Below are 19,760 nucleotides of genomic sequence, written 5' to 3'. Positions count from 1 at the left end.
AGAATACAAGCGAATTGAAACCGAAAGGTAAATTTGGGTACAATTACAAATATCCATTTTTGCGTAACCCAAATTCATGCCCCCCAAAAATTTGATAGGCGTAATGGAAGGCTAATCACGTTGACGATCCCCAGCCAGCATTGGAACTTCGTTGTCAACGCTTGCGTGGTAGTATTAGTTGTTTTATACACACAGTGGGACTAGTCGATATACAGTCCCGCAGTCACCATGCCTGCCCGAGGAGCAGTCCGGCATCCGCACTGCCCATACATCTCTGTGTCATGGGGAATCCGCGGAATACCCGCGGACGATCCGCGGTCAGTCCGAGACTGTATGTCGAATAGCCCCAGTGTGCGTACGCTCCCGACCGCTGCAGCTAGCTAAACGACCTTTTGCCGTACAATTAATATATGACACGTTGTGCTGCCTATTTTTGCGGTTGAATAAATTAGATTCCTATTGGACCATCCAAACAAGCGGGCATTCTGTGGGTCCCAATGATCGTTGTCCACACACTCCAATGTAAGGATCTTCATCAGTGCAGCACGTTGTTCTTAAGTGCCTGACTTACGCAGAGAGGGCGTGCATGGGTTTTGGAAAAGACTAACAAAGCAAATTTCAGGCACGGAGTTTGTGTATAGTTTATTCTTTCTCATTTCCCTGTCTCATGCCTTCCCTTTCAATGCTCTCCCTGTAGGTTAGACTTGACGCCTTCTCAGTGGAGGGATATGACGAACCACAAGCGCTCTAAAGCGTTCCGGTGTGGAAGAAGAAGAAAGGCATCTGCAGGCGCTCGCGTGCTCTCTGAGGCTGTTCCATTTCCCAGTCTACCTGCTCGAGGAAACCATTTGAACCTACTAAGCGAACGCATCGCGGCTATTCAGCTAACAACCTCCTCCCGAACATCTGGCCTACAGAACGCCGACCAAACGCGGCTTCGAAGTCGCGGCCAAGCAAGCTCGCATCCCGAGCAAACCGCGCCGCGTCGTGACCACGAACCTCTGCCTTCTACCAGCTAGCGAGGTTCCCCATGGCCATGAGGAACAGCAACGAGAGCCAGACGAATCCCGCTGTTCCTCCCCAGGGGCTCTTCAGACTGCGCCACCTTGCGTTCGTCGCCTGCCTGGGACTGGCCTCTGCCGCGGTGTTGATTGGCGCCCCGGTTGCCGTGTGGAAGACCATGGTCCACTGCGAGGGCGCCTCCTGTCTGTCGGTCGAGGACGACCTTCGGAGCAGTCAAGACCCAACGGTGAAACCATGCGACGACTTTTATAGGCACGTGTGCGGGCGTTGGCCCGAGGTTGAGCGAGTCTACATGACACCCACCATCAAGTACGACGCGGTGCACGACCTTGCTTTTCTCCGCGAGGCGATTTTCTTGGCAGGCCAAAACCGCAACCGCCCGCTCGGAGTACAGAATTTGATGGGGGATCTGATGGTCACTTGCCACCAACAGCAGCCAGACGAATCCCAGCTGCAGTGGTTTCTAAGCCAGCTGCGGCTGCCGTGGCCCGCCCGCTCTGCCACCAACGAGCTTGAGCTGCTGGACATGATCGCGGGGGCATCGCTCAAGTACAACCTGCCCATAATGTGGATCTTCGCTGTGGGCCGCCACCTCCGTCGGCCGAGAGAGAACGCTCTTTACCTCATGCTGGATGGAGCGGTAGAAATTTGGATGCGTCAGATCACAGACCTCGTCAAGCGGCAGAACCTGGCACTGTTCCTGCGTCGCTGTGCGGAACGTGTGGGCGGCACGGGTCAGTCCTACGACAGCATGATCCGAAACGTCCTCACCACGCACAGAGAGCTCGAGCTGTCCCTCCGCCACAGCTTCGACATCGTCCAGCGGCCAGAGTATATCAACTTCAGCGATGTCACGCTCCGCCAGGCCGTCAACAGGCACCTGCCGGACGAGTCGCAGCAGTGGCCAGAAGACACCGTGATCTGCCTGCAGCGCCTCATGTTCCGCCGCTTCCGGGCACGGCACCTTGTCGACGCTCAAATGGCCTCGGCATTCAAGAACTATGCCGGCGCCTATGTCGTCTGGTACCTCGCCCCGTACGTGTCTCCCTACCTGACGGCCTCGCTCATGGAAGACCTGGGGCACCCGCAGAGGCTGCGAGACTTCGTGCGCGCTCGCTGCTCCGCGCTCATCTTGGGCGTTCTGCCGATGCCGTTCTTCAAGGCGAAGACAGAAGGAAAACTGGGTGACGCAGCAGCGATATTCGCTACGTACGCCACGCTCCGCTCGGCAATCGAAACAACCATGGCACGACACGACAGAGTTGCAGGGCAGCGTCTGTCTGCCCACGCCGACACTCTGGCGATGAACTTCTACAACATGTCGGTCCCCTGGTTGGTGCTTGACCGCATGTACGCGGGTATTCCGCACGTGCACGATTCAAATTTCTTTAACATGTACCAGACTGTGGCGACGTACAGCCTGCGACAGCTGAAGCAGTCCATGCGCAAGCCCAACAACAGCTACGTGCACGTTCCGCATTTGACTACGGTGGGCATCTACCGAGCGGTGGCGGCTCGCGAAATTAGAATTCCTCTAGTAAACGTCTTGTGGCCGAAGTTTCACCCTCGCTACCCGCTGGCTGCGCGGATGGCTGGCCTTGGAGTTGAGGCCGCAAGGAATCTAGTCGGGCTGTTCAACTACGCGTTCTTTTTTCACGAGGACTTCCGGCCTGGTCCTCGCAATAGCACTGACTTTCCACCGTCCATCTACCGGGCGCTGGCGGAGCTCCACTTACAGCTCGACGCTGCCGTTAGTCGCATCGGCAATGCATCGCTGCCGGAGGAAGAGTTGAAGGCTGCCGCCATGGAGGCCATAGCGGTGGTGCTTGCCCACGCCGCGTCTAAGGCACTGCCGGAAGCACATGCGGTGCCGCTGGCTGTGCGAGCTGTAGAGGCCAGTAAGCGGCCGAACTTCTTCGCAGCTTTAGCTCCCGACGAATTGTTCTTTCGGCTGGCTTGCTTTTACCACTGTTCGATCAGTCCGGGCCTACAAGAGCGCGTGTTGTGCAACTACGCCGTGCCACGCTTGCGTGGTTTCGCCTCAGCCTTTGGTTGTAAGGCGGGCGACGCCATGTTTGTTCCCCCTGCGAAGAACACGTTTAGTTGATGAGACATCGCTACTAACGCATTGTGATGTATATCTACGTCCCGTGTGCTATTTTTATAGTTTAAGGGCAGCAATGCGGGGACCAATAACTTGCCGTCGATGGCTAAACGTCCACCATAAATAAAAGAATTAGTTATATTTCCCATGGGCATCGGTAGCATTTTGTCTTCATGAGGGCAAACTCGTTGCAGCGCCGTGCGAGCGGGTAAAAATATTGTAAGCGAACTTCCAGACCATTCGAAGGATAAAACGAGAAAGCACGTTTTTGTTCTTTAATTTCATAGACAAAGGAATTTTATAAATGAAGTTTCAAAATGCTTATTAAAGGGACACTGAAGTGACTCGTAAACATTGCGGGATTACGAGCGCAAATTGTAGTCCGGAGTCTCTAGGCCCTGTTTCGACCGTTGACGCGAATTTATTTAGTAGAAAAATCAATTCGAAAATGCTGTCCTCCTCTCTGCACCCTCGCCCATTTTCTGTGGCGTTTTCGTGGGACGTCGGGAGGAGATGAGCTTTCGTGCAGGCAGCCGGGGAGCCCGGCTGCCTGCACGGGCTCCCCGGCCTTCAGACAGAGTCAGCCGGCCCAGCGTTTCGTCCGCCGGTCGCCGACGGGTCGTCGCAAACAGTTGGCTCAGTTGAAACGAAGCCAGAGCACGTTTGTGAATGGAAGAATGTGCCTTTCTTTACTTCGTTAGTTTGTACACTGTATCTCGCTCCAAGTCAAGGTCGCTTCACACGAGCGCTGCACAAGCGCCCATGCGATGCTTCGCTAACTGGTACGCCAGTAGGAAAATATAAGGCCACTTGAAGGCGGGAGAAGTGCCAGCGAAGTCAATATAGGTACTAAGGAAATAAAATAAACTGATACTTTTACCGTACAGCGTAAGGCTAGGAGGCGGGAAGCACTTTTTTTGCGCTAGGCGAACAAGCACAGCGGCCAGCAGCACGACTACGCATCTGCGAACGCTTTTCCGTCTAAGAAATGCAATTGCTAGACGTGAGATATTGTGGGAACTTGGGGGACGCTTACTGCACGAGGGCAACAGGTGACCGGTAAAAAGCGCAAAGGCTCATGGGTGCATTGTTTTCTCCCGCGGAAAGCGGCTACTTCCGGTTCGGGAGCTCTCCTGGCCTCCCGTACGCCATCGGCTATCACGCGCGTTTGTGCTTGTTGTTTATCTGTTTCCACCGGGGAAAAAACGCTCATGCACCGGGAATTCCAAAAATAACAACGATTGACCCTACTAGGGGTTTATCTGACAGGTAAGCACCCTGTGACAAATAAACAACACGCACACACGCGCCTGACAGCCGCCGGCACACGCAGGCGTACGGGAAGGCAGGAGAGATCTCGAACAGCAAGTGGCGGTAGCAGACGACGTGCGCATGAGCCTTTGCGCTTTTTACCGGTCACCTATACAACAAATAGTCACCTAAGCTGCTTGAAATGCTAAAACTAAATAAAAGGGTAAACTGGTCATACATTATATACCTTATATTTCCAAGGTCGGCAGCCCTCGCCCGTGGCCGAGTGGTGTGGAGCGCTATATATGTCATTGCAAATGTTTTGCAAGTCACGGGTTCGAATCCCCGCTGGTACATTTTTTTTATAAGTTAACTTTGTCGTTTTCCGCCGATGTTTTCTGTGCTGAGTTCACCCTTTTTTGGGCCGCAACGTTCATTGCTCCATGAACTAGTTCACAGAACGCGACTTGTCAACCGGATAAACGATGAAAAGTGTGCTAATTTGAGTCAGTCTACGCAGTGCAAGCAAAAACGGGAGCTTGACAAATTCACTTCAGTGTCCCTTTAATGCACATGCATCACAAGACGAGAGAGAGACTACACCAGACGTAAACCACTGCATGTCATAACGGAAACATTTTACTAATTTGAACGATAAAAGGCACAATTTTAAACAGTTGTCTAGCACATATCAAATAACCATGTAAAATCATAGATGTTTTAAGGGAAGATTGCGACAAATTGGTATAATGTGCTTTGTTAAAACCCATTCTCACCGCTTTTAATCCGTAAATACAGTCTAGTCCACTTATAACAGTATCCCAGTGCCAAGAAAATCCCATCGTTATAACCGATAATTGTTATAAGCAGGTTGCGAAATCAAAAGATGGAACAGAGCTCAAAACATTTTATTCGCATGCCAGCAAGGTGGTACTACTACTAATTTGCGGAAAAGACGCCACAGTCGGTCACCGCTGTTTGCCGCGTGTGAAGCTAGCGCAAACCTTTTCCAATAGCATCAACAGGTGCTTCACCTAGCTGAGGTTAATGTCCTTGGCGGAAACAAAGTCCCCGAGGGACTGTGTCACGCATTGGGCCTCCTACGAAGACACTACCTGAGTAGGCTGCGCAACCGCGTCATTTGAGTTCTCACTGTTGCCCTTTTGGTGCACAATATAACCGGATTCAATCGTTATATCCGATATCGTGGCGCTGCAGAATTGTAATAAGCGGTTTGTTTACTATAGAAAGAATACAAAGTTGACGGTGCCATAGCTGTTCATCGTTATATCCGATATATTGTTATAAACGGTATCGTTATAAGTCGACTCGATTTTACAAGCACCGCGCCTACGGGCGCGCGCATCACAAAGTGGTTATCTCTGCGAAAACCCTTTGCCTCTCCAATCGTTTTCACATCGCAGCTGGGGCAAGGCGAGTCGAACAGACGGTTGTCGGACACAATCGAACGACGCCGCGCTTTCACACGTTGAATCGCGTTGAATGAACACTCGATTGGGACAATATGTTGTCGCGGGAAATATGAAGGCCGTTTGCATAGCACCACCGATGTGGACATGTATCCCCGTGGTGTTCTTTCACGATCGAAGCCAAAGTTCAGCTCCACAGTCGAAGTTGTTGAAATGGTAGTACGGCTCCATCCCTCACCGCGCTTAGGTGACGCAACGAAGTCAAGCAAATGCGGGGGTGTCCCCGAAGTTTTTTCTCGTACTAATAACGGAGAGTCCAAGAAAGAGAGAAAGATGCGACAAGTATTATTCAGGAGTTTCAGGGTGTTTGGCCGCCTGTATGCGGTGTGCGATAATTCGCAGCGCACCGAGTTCTGTTCCAGTTGTCCTGCTGTTTCCTCGGTCCGTCAGAAGATGTCATGTGCTACTTCACTTCTAAAAATTTCATTTGATGTGTCTATATTTTAACAATGTCTGCAGAACAGAATACACTGATCAGGTAATGCATTCTGTATTTTTCTACTGTTGCATTTCTCATATGTTTAACATCTAGCTGTAGCTCAACGAATATCGCCAGACTTACTTAAAATCGTCTGTCTCTTCCTCTTCCTTCTCTTTCTCTCTGTCTCTCCCGGTATGAACACGATGGGCGCACACCCATTACGCCCTCTTAAAACCAAAGATGCGGGCTCCAATGAAGTTATAACTTGAATACGCTTCACAAACCCACTCAAAAATTTATCCTATAAGCATGTATAGCGCAGGCTAACGGGTCAACTTCACGGGCCATGTTAAAGCCAGGCTTGCGTAGAACAAGGACATTATTCTTTAAAGCTACTCAAATAATAATGAGATAGAAAAAAATAAGTCGGTAATGAATCATATTTGATTAGTCTTTTGCCTAAAAATTGTCTGTACCCAAAAGTTTTGTACGTGAAAGGCCGAAGCCGGAGTTTTGGGTCCAATGTAGTATCTTGCGAGTCGTGAGTCGAGGGCGAAGTGATGTAAAGATGGCTCTGCGATAGTGGAGGCTGCTCATGTACGGAATGGTGGCAGAAATGTCTGCGGATTCAGGATCGTCGACCAGCTCGGAAAGTTTTCTCTTTATCAAACGAGGCCTTCCATAAAAATCGACATTGCGTTTTCCTTTGAAGTAGGTCCCAAAGTCCATTTCACGTTTACGAAAAGATCAAGTGAACGAGCTTCGAGAAAACAGCTCCGACAAGCTTCGCGCTTGTCTGCGCGATGTTCATGAACGCGAGTCACCCTCGCCCACAGCTGCAGAGACTAAAGCTGGAGAAGTCATTATATTTCACCATCATCGGACCTATCACACTACAGTCCGCACGGACAGGCAGGGAGCCCTACGAAGCTTCGGCACGAACAATATTCCATCCCCTGTCCACACTAGCCTGACTACAAACATGCAAGCTCATCCATACCTACACGTCTTCTTCGAATGGATCCCTGTCCACCAAGTCATAGAGGGTAGTGAACGAGCTGACTCTCTGGCCGCGACGCTCATTTCCCGGGCAGCCCTCAGCCGTGGCCTGAAGAGTACAATCCAAACGAGGATAGATGAAGGCATCACAAAAGGTGCAGCGGACATCTGGACAACCTCCGCACAGCAAGAATGGTACTTCCCTCCCCAGTTAATGCATGTGACGAAGACACGCTACATATATTAGACCGGCACAGACATTGTCCCTCACCTGTAATCTCTCTCCCCTACATACAGAAGTCACCAGGCTATCTGCACTAGTAGTTATGGATGGCTCGGACAATGAGCACATTTTGGCGGTGTGTTGGTGACACCTCGTCCCGCACATTTCTTTCGACCAACCCGTTCCCCCCTGATATTCCCTACTCGTGGTCTAGCTGCACTGCTCCCGCCCAAAACCTACGGGCTGCTCTGTGGTTCCTGTCGGCTGCCCAAATTGAGACTCTGTGCACCTCCGCCAAGCCCGCACCGTCGGAGGACCATGGAACACCGCCTTTCTCCGAGGACTCAACTCTGCGGTTCGGTCTTGAACTGCCGAGTTAAGTTTGCTCTCGCTCTCTGTGCTAACGCTACTGCTAACAACAAAAAAACTCGCTCGAGTGGTCAAACTCGTGAGGCTCAATACAATGAAGTCCTTTTTGCCACAACGCACATCCTTCCTGCCACACCTCATCGCAGAATTATTTGTATGCCTTCATTTCTTTTATTCCCATTGTCGATTATATCACGCGCGAAGCACTCGCAAAGGAGTTTTGAGCTCAGCGCAGAAGGTACAGTTTCGCTCTCAATGCCCCGTTTCTAAAGCGTATGCACCACTCAAACGCTGGATTTTGGAATGCAACCAAGATCCCCTCCCCCACTCATCACCAGCAGCGAGCAGTGGGGAGCTGAGGTCTGGCAATCCAGCAATGCTTGGTTTAATTTGGTGCTTAAGTTGCCACCAGCCTGGTGGCGACCCAGTCTCTTTAACCCATCTGTTCACAATAAAGTATTTTTTAAATGTTCTTGGTTGAGCTTCCGGATGCGACGTATAAGAAGCGGTAGAAGGGTGTTTTAAATCATGCGGTGTTGGAAAACCCGAAGAAGCTACCTACACAGGCTAGTGCTCTCAAATATTTTCTCTGGAAAGTAAACTATTGCAGTTAACCGCTATGAATGTTAAATGGTAATATAAATACTGACGAAAACGTGAAGTGGTGGAACCAAATTTCTTTCCTCAAAGGTAAAGTGTAGTCGGAGAAAAGGAAAACGAGGACCCCGAAAGAGAACACAGGAAACACGAAGTAGAAACGAGGCACAAAAGCATAAAAAGGAAGAGAAAAAAGTAGACAAAGGAAACACACTGGTTAAAAAAAGTGGAACTTGTAGGTGTAAGACATTGACGTCTGCTCCGGGCACATCCTCAAACTCTCCTTCTTCGTTGGCCGACGCCTCCTGGTATTGCTGGTACTCGGAGACCACGCCGTTCATTTTGGACTCTGCCTCGGTGAACTCCATCTCGTCCAGGCCCTCCCCGGTGTACCACTGGAGGAAGGCCTTGCTCCGGCTGAATGGCTGCGCAAAGAACAGGGAAAAGAGGTGATACGGCTCACAAGACAATCAAAGACTGAGTGCACACATTAATTTAAGTCCCTCCTGGGAAAAAGAACCAAAGTAGAATCTAAAGGCAACAATAGTGCCATTGGATCCCACGTGATAAAAATTATTCCTGCCGTATTAATTACATCGGGCCTCGTAACACCCTGTAGCTTCCGCTTGTAAAACCCTAGAAATTGAGATTAGCATTGACGGCATGCCTGGAGAACTACGTACGCGTGTATCAGTATCATTTATGGAACTCCTAGCAGGAATTTAACCATTTCATTACCTTTGGGAATTCTCGCCTATACAGGCTTGCTACAAACCACTTATGCTAAACAGTGTACACAAACGCTGTGTAAAATTTTCAAAATGGCAAACATCAGCAGTAGTCCTAATTTCATACCCCACACAGCCAGGTCAAGTTAGGAGGCTATCCAAAGGAATCCAGGGCGTACCTGTGAACTGCTCCGAGATGCGCTTGAAGAGCTCTTGAATGGCAGTGCTGCTGCCAATGAAAGTAGCAGACATCTTCAGACCACGAGGCGGAATGTCGCAGACAGCTGTCTTGACGCTGTTGGGGATCCACTCCACAAAGTACGAGAAGTTTCTCTTCTAGACATTGAGCATTTGTTCGTCCACCTCCCGCATGGACATACGGCCACGGAAGATGGCCGCCACGGTAAGGTACCGGCCGTGTCGATGGTCGCACGCCGCCATGATGTTCTTGGCATCGAACCTCTGCTGGGTGAGCTCGGGAACAGACAGCGCTCTGTATGGCTGCGCACCTCCGGCAGTCAGTGGGGCGAATCCTGGCATGAAGAAGTGGAGCATCGGGAAGGGAACCATCTTCACGGCCAGCTTGCGCAGGTCGGCGTTGAGTTGTCCAGGGAATCTGCGTGCGTTATAAAGGGAAGAAGGGAAAGCGTGAGATATAAAGATCGGTTAAACAAAATTGGGCCCATCTCCCCACGAGGGGGGACTCGAGTAAATGCATCGCGTAGGGGGTGGGTGTATTGCGTTAACGTTAGTGTTTGGGGGGTGGTGGTGGGGTGGTAGTGAACGTGTTAACTATTATTGCCAATTACTATTAATTATTATTATTTCTTTCATACATTAATTATTACTTTCGTGATTTTGCGACTCGAGTCCCCCCTCGTGGAGAGATGGGTTTTTCTTTTTTTTGTGACGCAAGAAGTGAAGGCAAGGAGTAGGTTGTTGTAAGTCGTTATTTATTTATTTGTTGCTGTTGTTGTATTGGACGCTGAGAATGACGGCTTCGTGGCCGCTAAAGTGTACTAGAACTTTCATCTAGTAAAAATAAACAAAATGACCCGTGTATCATCTGCTTTTAGATATGAAGAGTCATCGACCCTTGCAGGCTGGTCGTGTCACTACCAACCGCTCATTCACCTACGAACACAGCTGGCCTGCACCACATGCGGCAGAACTGATTTGCGTCCACCAAACGCTCATATTAAATGCACAGTTCACCGACTGGTTCCGAGAGCACCAGCTGCCTCTGACGATCGTTGCGAGGAGCTGTGAATGAAACTTTAGAATTAATGCCTTAGAATAAAAATGGTGTGATAAGTGGTTACACGGATTCACCTCTTCTTTCAGCATAACACTGAGCGTATACGGTTCTATTCGTCACGCTTCTAATTATAGGTAGAAATGGGGAGGGACAAATGGAGTGAGGGAATGAGTGAGTGAAAACTTTATTGCATAGCCTCCACTAATCCTAGAGCCCTTGGGCTGTAGCAGCGTCTTCGGCCGGCTGAATGGCCCAGACTTGATCCGCTGGGTCGGAGCTGAGCAATACGGTCTCCCATTGCTCTACAGTAGCGATGTTGCTACCTAACGTTGTCGCCTGTGGACAGGCCCACAGCATGCGGGCTAAGTCTGCCCTGTCCTTACACCCGTGGAACTTGTCAGAATATTGCCCGGTGTAACAGTGATTGTACGCAACCGGGTTGGAATACCAGTTGGCCTGTAGAAGTCTGCAGAAGTCTGTAGAAAATACTATTTTTGTTGAGTCACGTTCGTTTACTACATGTGAATTATGCATTCTTTATTAGGTACGCAGGTGACCGACAAACTTCGAAAAAGTGATAATTGGCCTGGTTGGTGCACTCGCAAACAAAATAGTTGGAATCACACACACAGAAGAGAGAAGACACCGACAAACCAGGCACTACTTCAACGTGCACGCATTGATTGCATGCATGAATCAATGGATGCACGTCGGACAGAGGAAGTGTTCACTTTTTCACCACAGTTCCCAAATAAAGTTGTGGCCGTTCTATTTACGCCAGGGTAACAAAATAAATATTCCAAACTTCCAAGTTTTCCTTCAAGCTGAGTGTAGCGTAAGTGCGGCTTGTGCGTTTACTAGCACATTTCTTCATGCGATGGAGTTTTACTGCTTCACGTGGCTCCTACCGCGACCTTCAGAAAAATTCAGCTGTCTTTCCAGCGGCCGTAGTGCCCAGAATTTCTGATATTTCTTCTTTAGAGGAGGACCGACAAGAAATCTGAAAACTGAGATAACTACCTAAAAAGCTGTCTTGTTATATGGAGATAACCGCCTTGTGGTTCCAAGCTTACCTGTTCAGCATTAGATAGTTTTAATGTATTTTAGTCTTTGCATGCTGCTCAAAGCTCAGAATGGATACCCCTCCGGCATCACGATCAGTATGACGCCAGCAGCGCCTCGTCCCAAACTGCTGCTGTCAAGGCTCCCGTGATGTAGCCAAAGCACTGGCTGCTATTAGCGGCATCGGTTGATTCTGTAGTTCTGTAAATACCTTTCATCTGTTCACATTTCATAACATCTTGCTATGTTCTATACTGTGCCGCGCATGCGCAGAGAGGGGGTGCTGGCCACCGATAGAATGGCGCCACCCAAACCGAACAAGTTTAAAAGGTCTACACCACTGCGCTGCCACAGGTCAGATCGCGACAGATTTCGCATGCTGCTTCATTTCGTGCAAGTTAATGTAAAAAGCTTAACTCTCTCGCCTTAGTGTTGGGCAGATGATGTCATAGATTGGATACCTACGCTTGGAGAAGTCGTACACCGCGGATGAAATAATTACTTGGTTTTCCCAGCGAAGCTGTTTATGGGTAGGATTTAGCAGATCGTCACTAGCGGCAGTTCAAGTTTAAACCAACAAGTGCGAGAGTATGAAAAAATAAAAAATAAAACCTCTAGGGCTCCCTTATTTTGATATCAGGGGGCTTGAATTGCTCTCAAAATAACTCTCCCCAGCAATGCATTTTTTATCCGTGAAGCGAGTCTAAAGCTACTCTGCAACACCTCCGATAAACGGTCTCATTCTTTTCTTTGCGTCTCGAAGCACTGCGAAAGGTGTAATTATTGCCTGCACGGAGAGGCACTGGGTAATTTGCTTGTCGCATCAAATATGCCGCCTGTTTCTTTCTTGTTTTTGCGGTTTTATTTTTGAAGTTTCTATCGAACGCGTTCATTGCGACCACTGAAGAGAATCCTGCCAACAACTGCTACACCACTTTAATGACGTAATTCCATCGGCCGAAGAATGCCATGAGAGGAAAAGACAGAAAAATCTTTTGTACAATTCTCGAAGTTACCTGATGGGTACGAAGCAGTAATTTCTAGCTGAGGTACTTTGGGACCATAATTTAAATAGTTGATGTGGTGGTTGACTATGTTCTGCAAGCATTTTAGGATTTCAGAATAAGTTGAAAAAAGGCGTTGTAGGGTCCCCTTAATGGGGACCGGTGTAAGCTTTGTCTGTGCAAGCTGGCTTTCCCACATAGTGCGCAGCTCAGTGATGCATAGCCATCTCCGGAGGGAGTACAGTTACAGCCGCACTTTATACTCCGCTCTAAAGCACCGCCCCTTTCCCGAGTCCCGTATTCTCCTCGCCATGCGAGGCGTCTCTCTCCGCCCCGGCATTTCGCAATGCAGCACGCTCTTCGGCGGCCACCTGTGCGGCCTACCAGATCCTGCGCCGCGGTTGGCGTTGCTGTGCTTCAATAAGACGTCATTTTCTCTACTCACCACTATGCGTGCCCCAAGTCTGTGAGAGTAGAGATGGTGACTGCTGTCTTTATAAGTAAACATTGCAAATACGTAATATAGCTAAATCCCAACAAAGCAGATCCCAACAGAGGGCCAGCGTCGCTGGACTTCTCACGTCAGAAGTCCAGCGTGGACTTCTCACGTCAGAAGTTAGCAGCTGTCTGATTTTGTTTACCATTACGTTCAGGGGGGTCACCAATGAATTGAAAATACGAGACCGGTGTTTACAGATGCTGGTACTAGCCTGGTAGGCTTGGCCACGTACAATAAAATGGCGAGATTTTATACTTGTAACTGGAAATAAAATGATGGAACAGTGAGTTCTTTGGTAGCATTTGGCGCAAAATTTTAGTAGAGTACCACCATCTACACTTTGCACGAATACTCTGCAGTATTTTACGGATTCTTCAAAGGAAAAAAAGGTGTAAGGTATGTTCTAGTTGCACGGGGTTTTATATGTAAGGGGGCCTTATGGGGAGAAGCATTAAACTGTGCTGATGCTACTTGGAATGATTCGCTTATGCACACTGAGTACACAACACTATGGGTAAGTGCCTTAGCGCTACACAATGATTCTGTGCCGATCAACAAATTTTGTTTCACATATGACACCATCTGGAATTTTGCTTTTTTTTAAGTTTTATGGGCCGCCGAAAGCCCCTGTGCTCAGCACCGGGCGTACAGGCAAATTCACGACGTACACACTCCTCTATAGCGCCAAAACCGTCAATCGTATTAATCTCTGTCTGCAATCTCGTTTCGTACCGCCACACACAGGAACACTTGTCGCAGATGCTATTTGATGGCATCAAAACAAAATCCTAAAACTACGGAGTTCAAAAGCCCAGAAATGGATTCGCTCTGTTGCATTTTGCGCTGCATTTTTATTTACATATCCTTTGTCCCATCAACAGACACCGACACACCACAACAGGCACAGCGGCAGCTAATGGTTATTTCCGTATTACGGGCTCCATAAACAGCTGCGTCTTTTTTCCTGGCCCCAAAACAAACGCCACTTTTTTGAGTGGGTACACGCAGAGATCCACCACGGCTAACGGTTATTAAAAGCCGCCCATAATTTAGCCCCAGTTTTCAACGACGTAACACTTTACTACCATGCAGATGACACTCTTCTGCGCCATTTTGTTCATTTTCAAAATTGTGACCGGTTCATTTGCGTACCTGATACTTCCACCTGCCTTTGGGAGATATACAGACCACGAAAAGGTAAGCCTTGCATCGCATACAATAAGAGAAGAATAATGATGGGGAACAGAGTTTTATGCAGTTCTGTTCGCCAACGTGTTTCAAGTACACTATTCGCAAATACAGGCTGTACGTTCAAGAAGTTGCTCGGAGATTTGATACACAAGAGCCGGTGGTTTTTCCGTCCTGCATTCCTATCAACCGCATCAAAGCTCGTCCAATGCCAATTTATTCCTTGCCATCTTCCTCTTCCGCAGTGCAACGACGTCAACGTAAGCACGTTCCTCGTGTACAGCAACGTCCCCGTTCAAGAGGTGCCGCAAGACGCACGCTGCGTGAAGTTCACTCGCGTCACACCAGTTGACAACGACTTTGCCGACTACCGAATCACCTTTCCGCCTACAGGGGATAAGTGAGTAATAACGATCGAGCTTTTATAAGTTGGTGAAGCATTTGTGGAACTCGCAAATTCGTGCTTGTATTGTGAAAAAGGCGTGAAATGAAGGTAGGTAAATACATGTACAGAACGAACGGTAGTGTTGGTGACGTCCCTGACATGAGCATGCGTGGACTTTACGAGGGAAGGTTGGGTAGAGACAAATACTTTGTTTTTTGACTCAGCCGACCCAGCCATGAGCGGCCGGGTTGCGCGTATGCGTTTCCTAGTCAGTAGAGCGAGTCGTCATTTGAGCTTTTTATGAGGGTTATATAACAGCATAAACGTTCCTTAAGGCATGCAAAACCACCCGAACAGAAATAATAACAGCTAAAACGGACTTACAATGGTTAAAAACCACGGCGTTGAAACATATTCAACAGAAATAGCCGAAACCAACCTAAAAGGGGCATACCCACAAATACGTGCAAGAAGCAGTCGCTGAAACTGACCAAAAAGGCAACGAAAATACCCGAAATCCCATTTATAATGCATAAAAATGTCATAAATAGATTACAGCGTGGTAACAAATGTTAAAATTCAAATATGGCAAACCCTTAAAAATGAAAAAAAAAGCGGTAACGGCATTTGAACCCGGGTTAGGATGTTTGCTTCGCAGGAGCGGAACTACTGCACTACGAGACCACGCGCTTCTGAGCGGTTAAATTGAGGGCCACAAGCACGTGGACATAGCTTCAAACATGCCCCTAAATGGCGCCATGCGTCGCTTGGCTGTGCGTACTAGGAAACGCCTATATGCGGCCTGGTTGAGTCGAAAGCCAAACGGGGAGGTCTGTTTGAACCACAGGCAGGGGTGGATTAACTCGTTTGTCTGGTTGACATGGCGGGCTCTAAGGAGCTGAACCGGTCCTTTTCTGCGAACCCCGCCGGTCCGCAACCTGACGTTCATTATTTTGAAGTTCATGTGAACGCGGGGACGTCGGAGTAAAAAGAACCTGTGAGTAAATTCAGCCCTCCCTCGTCGAGTATATGTATATTGGGGCTATAGCTGCCTTACATCGAATGCTAATCCGCTGGGCCAAAATGCCTTTCGGATGCGTTCTGACCACTGTAATGCAGCACTATACAACAATATATATATATATATATATATATATATATATATATATATATATATATATATATATATATATATATATATATATATATATATATATATATATATATATATATATATATATATATATATATATATATATATATATATAGAGAGAGAGAGAGAGAGAGAGAGAGAGAGAGAGAGATAGAGGAGAGATAAACGAAAAACAGTGCTCAAATTGCAAAACCTGGACCATCTTTTTTCAATTTTTTTTGTTGCACGACATACTCAGGTAGTGCTCAATTCGCATGGCACATTGCGTAGCTAAATTAGGAGGGCAAATCCTTGGTGGTTTCTACAAGTGTTACAACAATGCTCATGCGTTATAACGATTCGACTAATGTCGTGAGAAAATGTGACTGTGACGTGTTATATGCTTTGTTCTAGGACCCTCCGGACCAAGTTAACGTCCTCTGTAGGCCAGGTGGTAAAAAACGTGCTGGAATCCGTTCCTCCAGAAGGTATTGTATACGTTTTGTGAATACATGGCGAAAATGAAACTGGATATTTATGCCTATCATGGTTGCATAAAGCCGAATATTTTCTGAGATTCTTTTTTATAGTTTTGCTGTTTCGTTTGGGGAAAGATTGCCTCACCTGATAAGGCCAAACCAATAAGGCCAAAAATCTTTCCACGTTTCCACCTAACAGCCACCCTCACATTAAATTACCCTGTTCAAGTCCCCTATCACTGCTGTGAATAAGATTTTTGGTCTTTTCAATGCATTCTAGTGGAACATTTTTTAGGAGTCTGGTGGTGATGACTAGCGACGTAAGCATACAAATTTGCCACATAGAACTTAAGTTCCTTTTTTGACTTCGCCACGATTACTGACATACGCTCATACGGGTAGGAACATTCTTAAATATTTCTTGCGACTACTTCGTAGGTAAGAAATTCGACTCTAAGCCATATCCTCCTGGATGATCAAGTTAGGGCAAGACATGGCTGGAGCAAACCGCGACATTTGTTGGTCAAATGTAAATAATCAGCCCTGAGCGTAGCTCGACATTGGCCCGAACACTGGTTCCTGACTACGACATGGTGTTACATTGCTACTATGCTTTAGCGACCCCCAAACAAAGGGATTTTCACCGTAAATATTGTAAAGGCTTGATAAAGCAATTGTGGTGTTATTGCATAAGCACTCAGTAAAAGTTCTTTGAGAACTCACGGAAAATGGATAGAGATTCTATTGAACCTCTGTGAACAATTTTTATAGAAAGTCAAAAGAGATACTCTATGTCGATTCAATAAGCGAGTACTCGATAGAAAAAGTCATTGAAACTCCGGATTTCAGAAGGAACGCGGTGGCAAAATCACTTTTCAAACCAGAAAGACCAACTTTATGGAGACGTAACCATCATCATAATCAGACTGTCCACGCCCACTGCAGGGCAAATGTCTCTCCGGATACTTTGAGAATTAATACTGAGCGCTTATTAGATTCTTTTGATGAAAATCAATAGGCATTCACAATCATCAAGGAAAAAATATTTGTAAGTGGTACATAATACGCGCATATCAGGTACAAAGCTCTTTTTAGAACATGCTTCTGATGACGAGACCCAAAAACAAAATGTGTTGTTCAGTATTGAATGCTTCCTCAACAACCAAATAATTAGTTGAGTCCTGTCGCCTCCCTGTCCTGTCGCCTTTAGTTTTGCACTAATTACCTTTCAGGTAAGAATCCGAAGTCGTTTAGTGTTTTGTACACTGACTGCAGCATCTGTAAGATAACAAGTTTTCCTCATCCATCCAGAGGTAAGTACCTAGCACCCTACCACTCTTTTTTAAAGCGTGAGCTTTCTTTAGGGGACCGATGCCCTCCTGTCAAAAAACGAATGCATTTCCCCATATACCGGTTGGCCGACCTAAAAGCTCTGATAAGATCTCTGGACACAAGGCGCGTGCGTAAAAGCACGCTTGCATTGAGTTAAAACGGTTACTCAAAAATCACAAAAAGGAACTGTTCTCGATAAGACAATGCACGCATCGATCACAAAGGCACGCAAAAGGGTACATTTATCTCATAATACACGTATACATTTGATTTTTCATAGGTGTGTTTACTTAGTGCTCGAAAAATCGTCGCATGGGTTGGTTTTTCATTTGTGATTTCGGCCTTTGATGGTTTGACGATTGTTGGGACGCACTTTTTAGCGAAGCTCCTGGCGCAGTTCTGACGCAGATTTGATGTCGGAAAGTATTCGCTCTCCCCTCAACTTTCTTCAGAAAGGGATTGTAAAATTTTTATAAAGTAGGTGCACACGCGGTAAACCTTATTACTTTTCATTTATACTCCCCAGCTGGCATTTATGATCCGGCAACTCATCTCCATCGAAGTTTACATCTACCTAAAATGAGGCATGTGAAGAACACTGACTTTTTGGTGGCTAAAAAAGAAATATAGAGGTTACACAACGGACAAGAAAATGATTTCTTGCCTGCCACGAGAATTGCGATGTGGGGTACAGTGTTGCAAAAATTTATAGTTTTAGTAGTGGGAAACCGTTCATGCTATAGTCAAACATTGGTTATGTTGCTAAAAATCTGATGTATTATGAAGTGAACTGTTTTGTGCGAGAAAATGAGAGAAAAAAATTTGAAGAAATTCAGATAATTGCCCAATAATGCATAGCATTCTTACACCGCTTGTCTTTACCCGAAGTTTCTTTCAGTCAGATGTGGCTATACTTAGCCAATTACGCTGAGTTATTTCGTTGCTGCAAAGTTTCCCTTTATTTCTCTCAGCCGACCATGTACACTTACTCATTAAATGCCGGAAATCTCCCATTATGTATAAGTGAGAAAATGTAGGCGATACACACAGCATGTGTTTTACCGATTTCTTTTTGGGTTTCCGTGAAATTTCTCTGGCTTTCTAATTTTGGTCCCCGCTTTTCTGGAGATGGACATATCTGTGATCTACATTTTTGATTGCAAACTTCACTTTCATTCTTTTTCGATTTTTTTACTTTTGTACTGTTTTATTTCTCATTCGGTTCGACACCTTATATCCACTTACGCGATTACAGCGGTTAAAGGTGTTGACTCCGCCAAATGTACATCTCTTGTGCGAAGCAGTGTGATACAATAGGGGCTCTGGGGGTATTCGACAAAGAGTGCTACCCCCCCCAAAAAAAACTGCAGAAGTAGCCATTGCATTGCGTCAAAGCGCAGCGTATTAAGGACTGCGCCAAGAATGAAATACATGGTCCTGCACGTAAAAGTCGGAAACGGCGATTATACAAGAAAGTTATTCGGAAGGCCGTGCGGCGATTTATCCAATCTCACAAGCACACACGAAGTTAAATCGTTTGGATGCCTGCTGCGGTAAGGTCCTGTAAAAGCCGCACATAACTGACACATAGTTTTTTTCAAGATCTGTAATACTTGTGCAATTCCCTGCAATACTGGTTGCGAAACAAACCCAAGCAACATGAGCTGCAAGCAGAAAACATAACCGACATTTTTTAGGCAAGAAGAAGGTACAGAAAAATTTACTCACTGCAAACACGTATTACTTGAACATAATGCCTAGCATACATGGGCCCAATCACTGAAAGCACCACCCATAACATCTCAAAGCTATTATAAAAAAGAGCCAAAGATATGCTGCCAGAGATGGAACAGTTTGTCACTCGCGAATAACGTAAAACAGCATATACTAATAATTGGAACATAGTGATATGCAAAGAAGGGTCGTCACTAACACTGTTTTGCATTTTGGTAATAATACTTTGTTCTGTATAACTTTCATTCATCCACATTTCTTCTTTTAATTCTGCTCTCTTTTTATTACAAAAAGCAGCAGTGCTGACATTTCCTGCAGATTTTAATGAACCGTAATGAAAATATATACAATTGCCCGGAATTTCTAAAACAAAGCGTTTTCACACTTTTACAGAAAACGCCTGCATGCTGTTCATCGCAGAGATGCACTTGCGAGAAGAAAGCCTGCACTGCCATTTCATCTTCGATCTTCTCTGTGGAGCT

At 46.8% G+C, this 19,760-nt stretch overlaps 1 pseudogene; it reads right to left on the bottom strand.

The window, feature by feature from the left end:
* Positions 1 to 8,164: 8,164 nt before the first annotated feature.
* Positions 8,165 to 11,615, bottom strand: LOC144143205 (tubulin beta chain-like; annotated as a pseudogene).
* Positions 11,616 to 19,760: the final 8,145 nt, after the last annotated feature.

The sequence above is a fragment of the Haemaphysalis longicornis genome, unplaced genomic scaffold (assembly GCF_048455015.1).
Source record: "Haemaphysalis longicornis isolate Haplotype H1 unplaced genomic scaffold, Haemaphysalis longicornis Haplotype H1 scaffold_6, whole genome shotgun sequence".
NCBI lineage: Eukaryota > Metazoa > Arthropoda > Arachnida > Ixodida > Ixodidae > Haemaphysalis > Haemaphysalis longicornis.
This window is presented reverse-complemented; position numbering and strand designations above follow the sequence as displayed.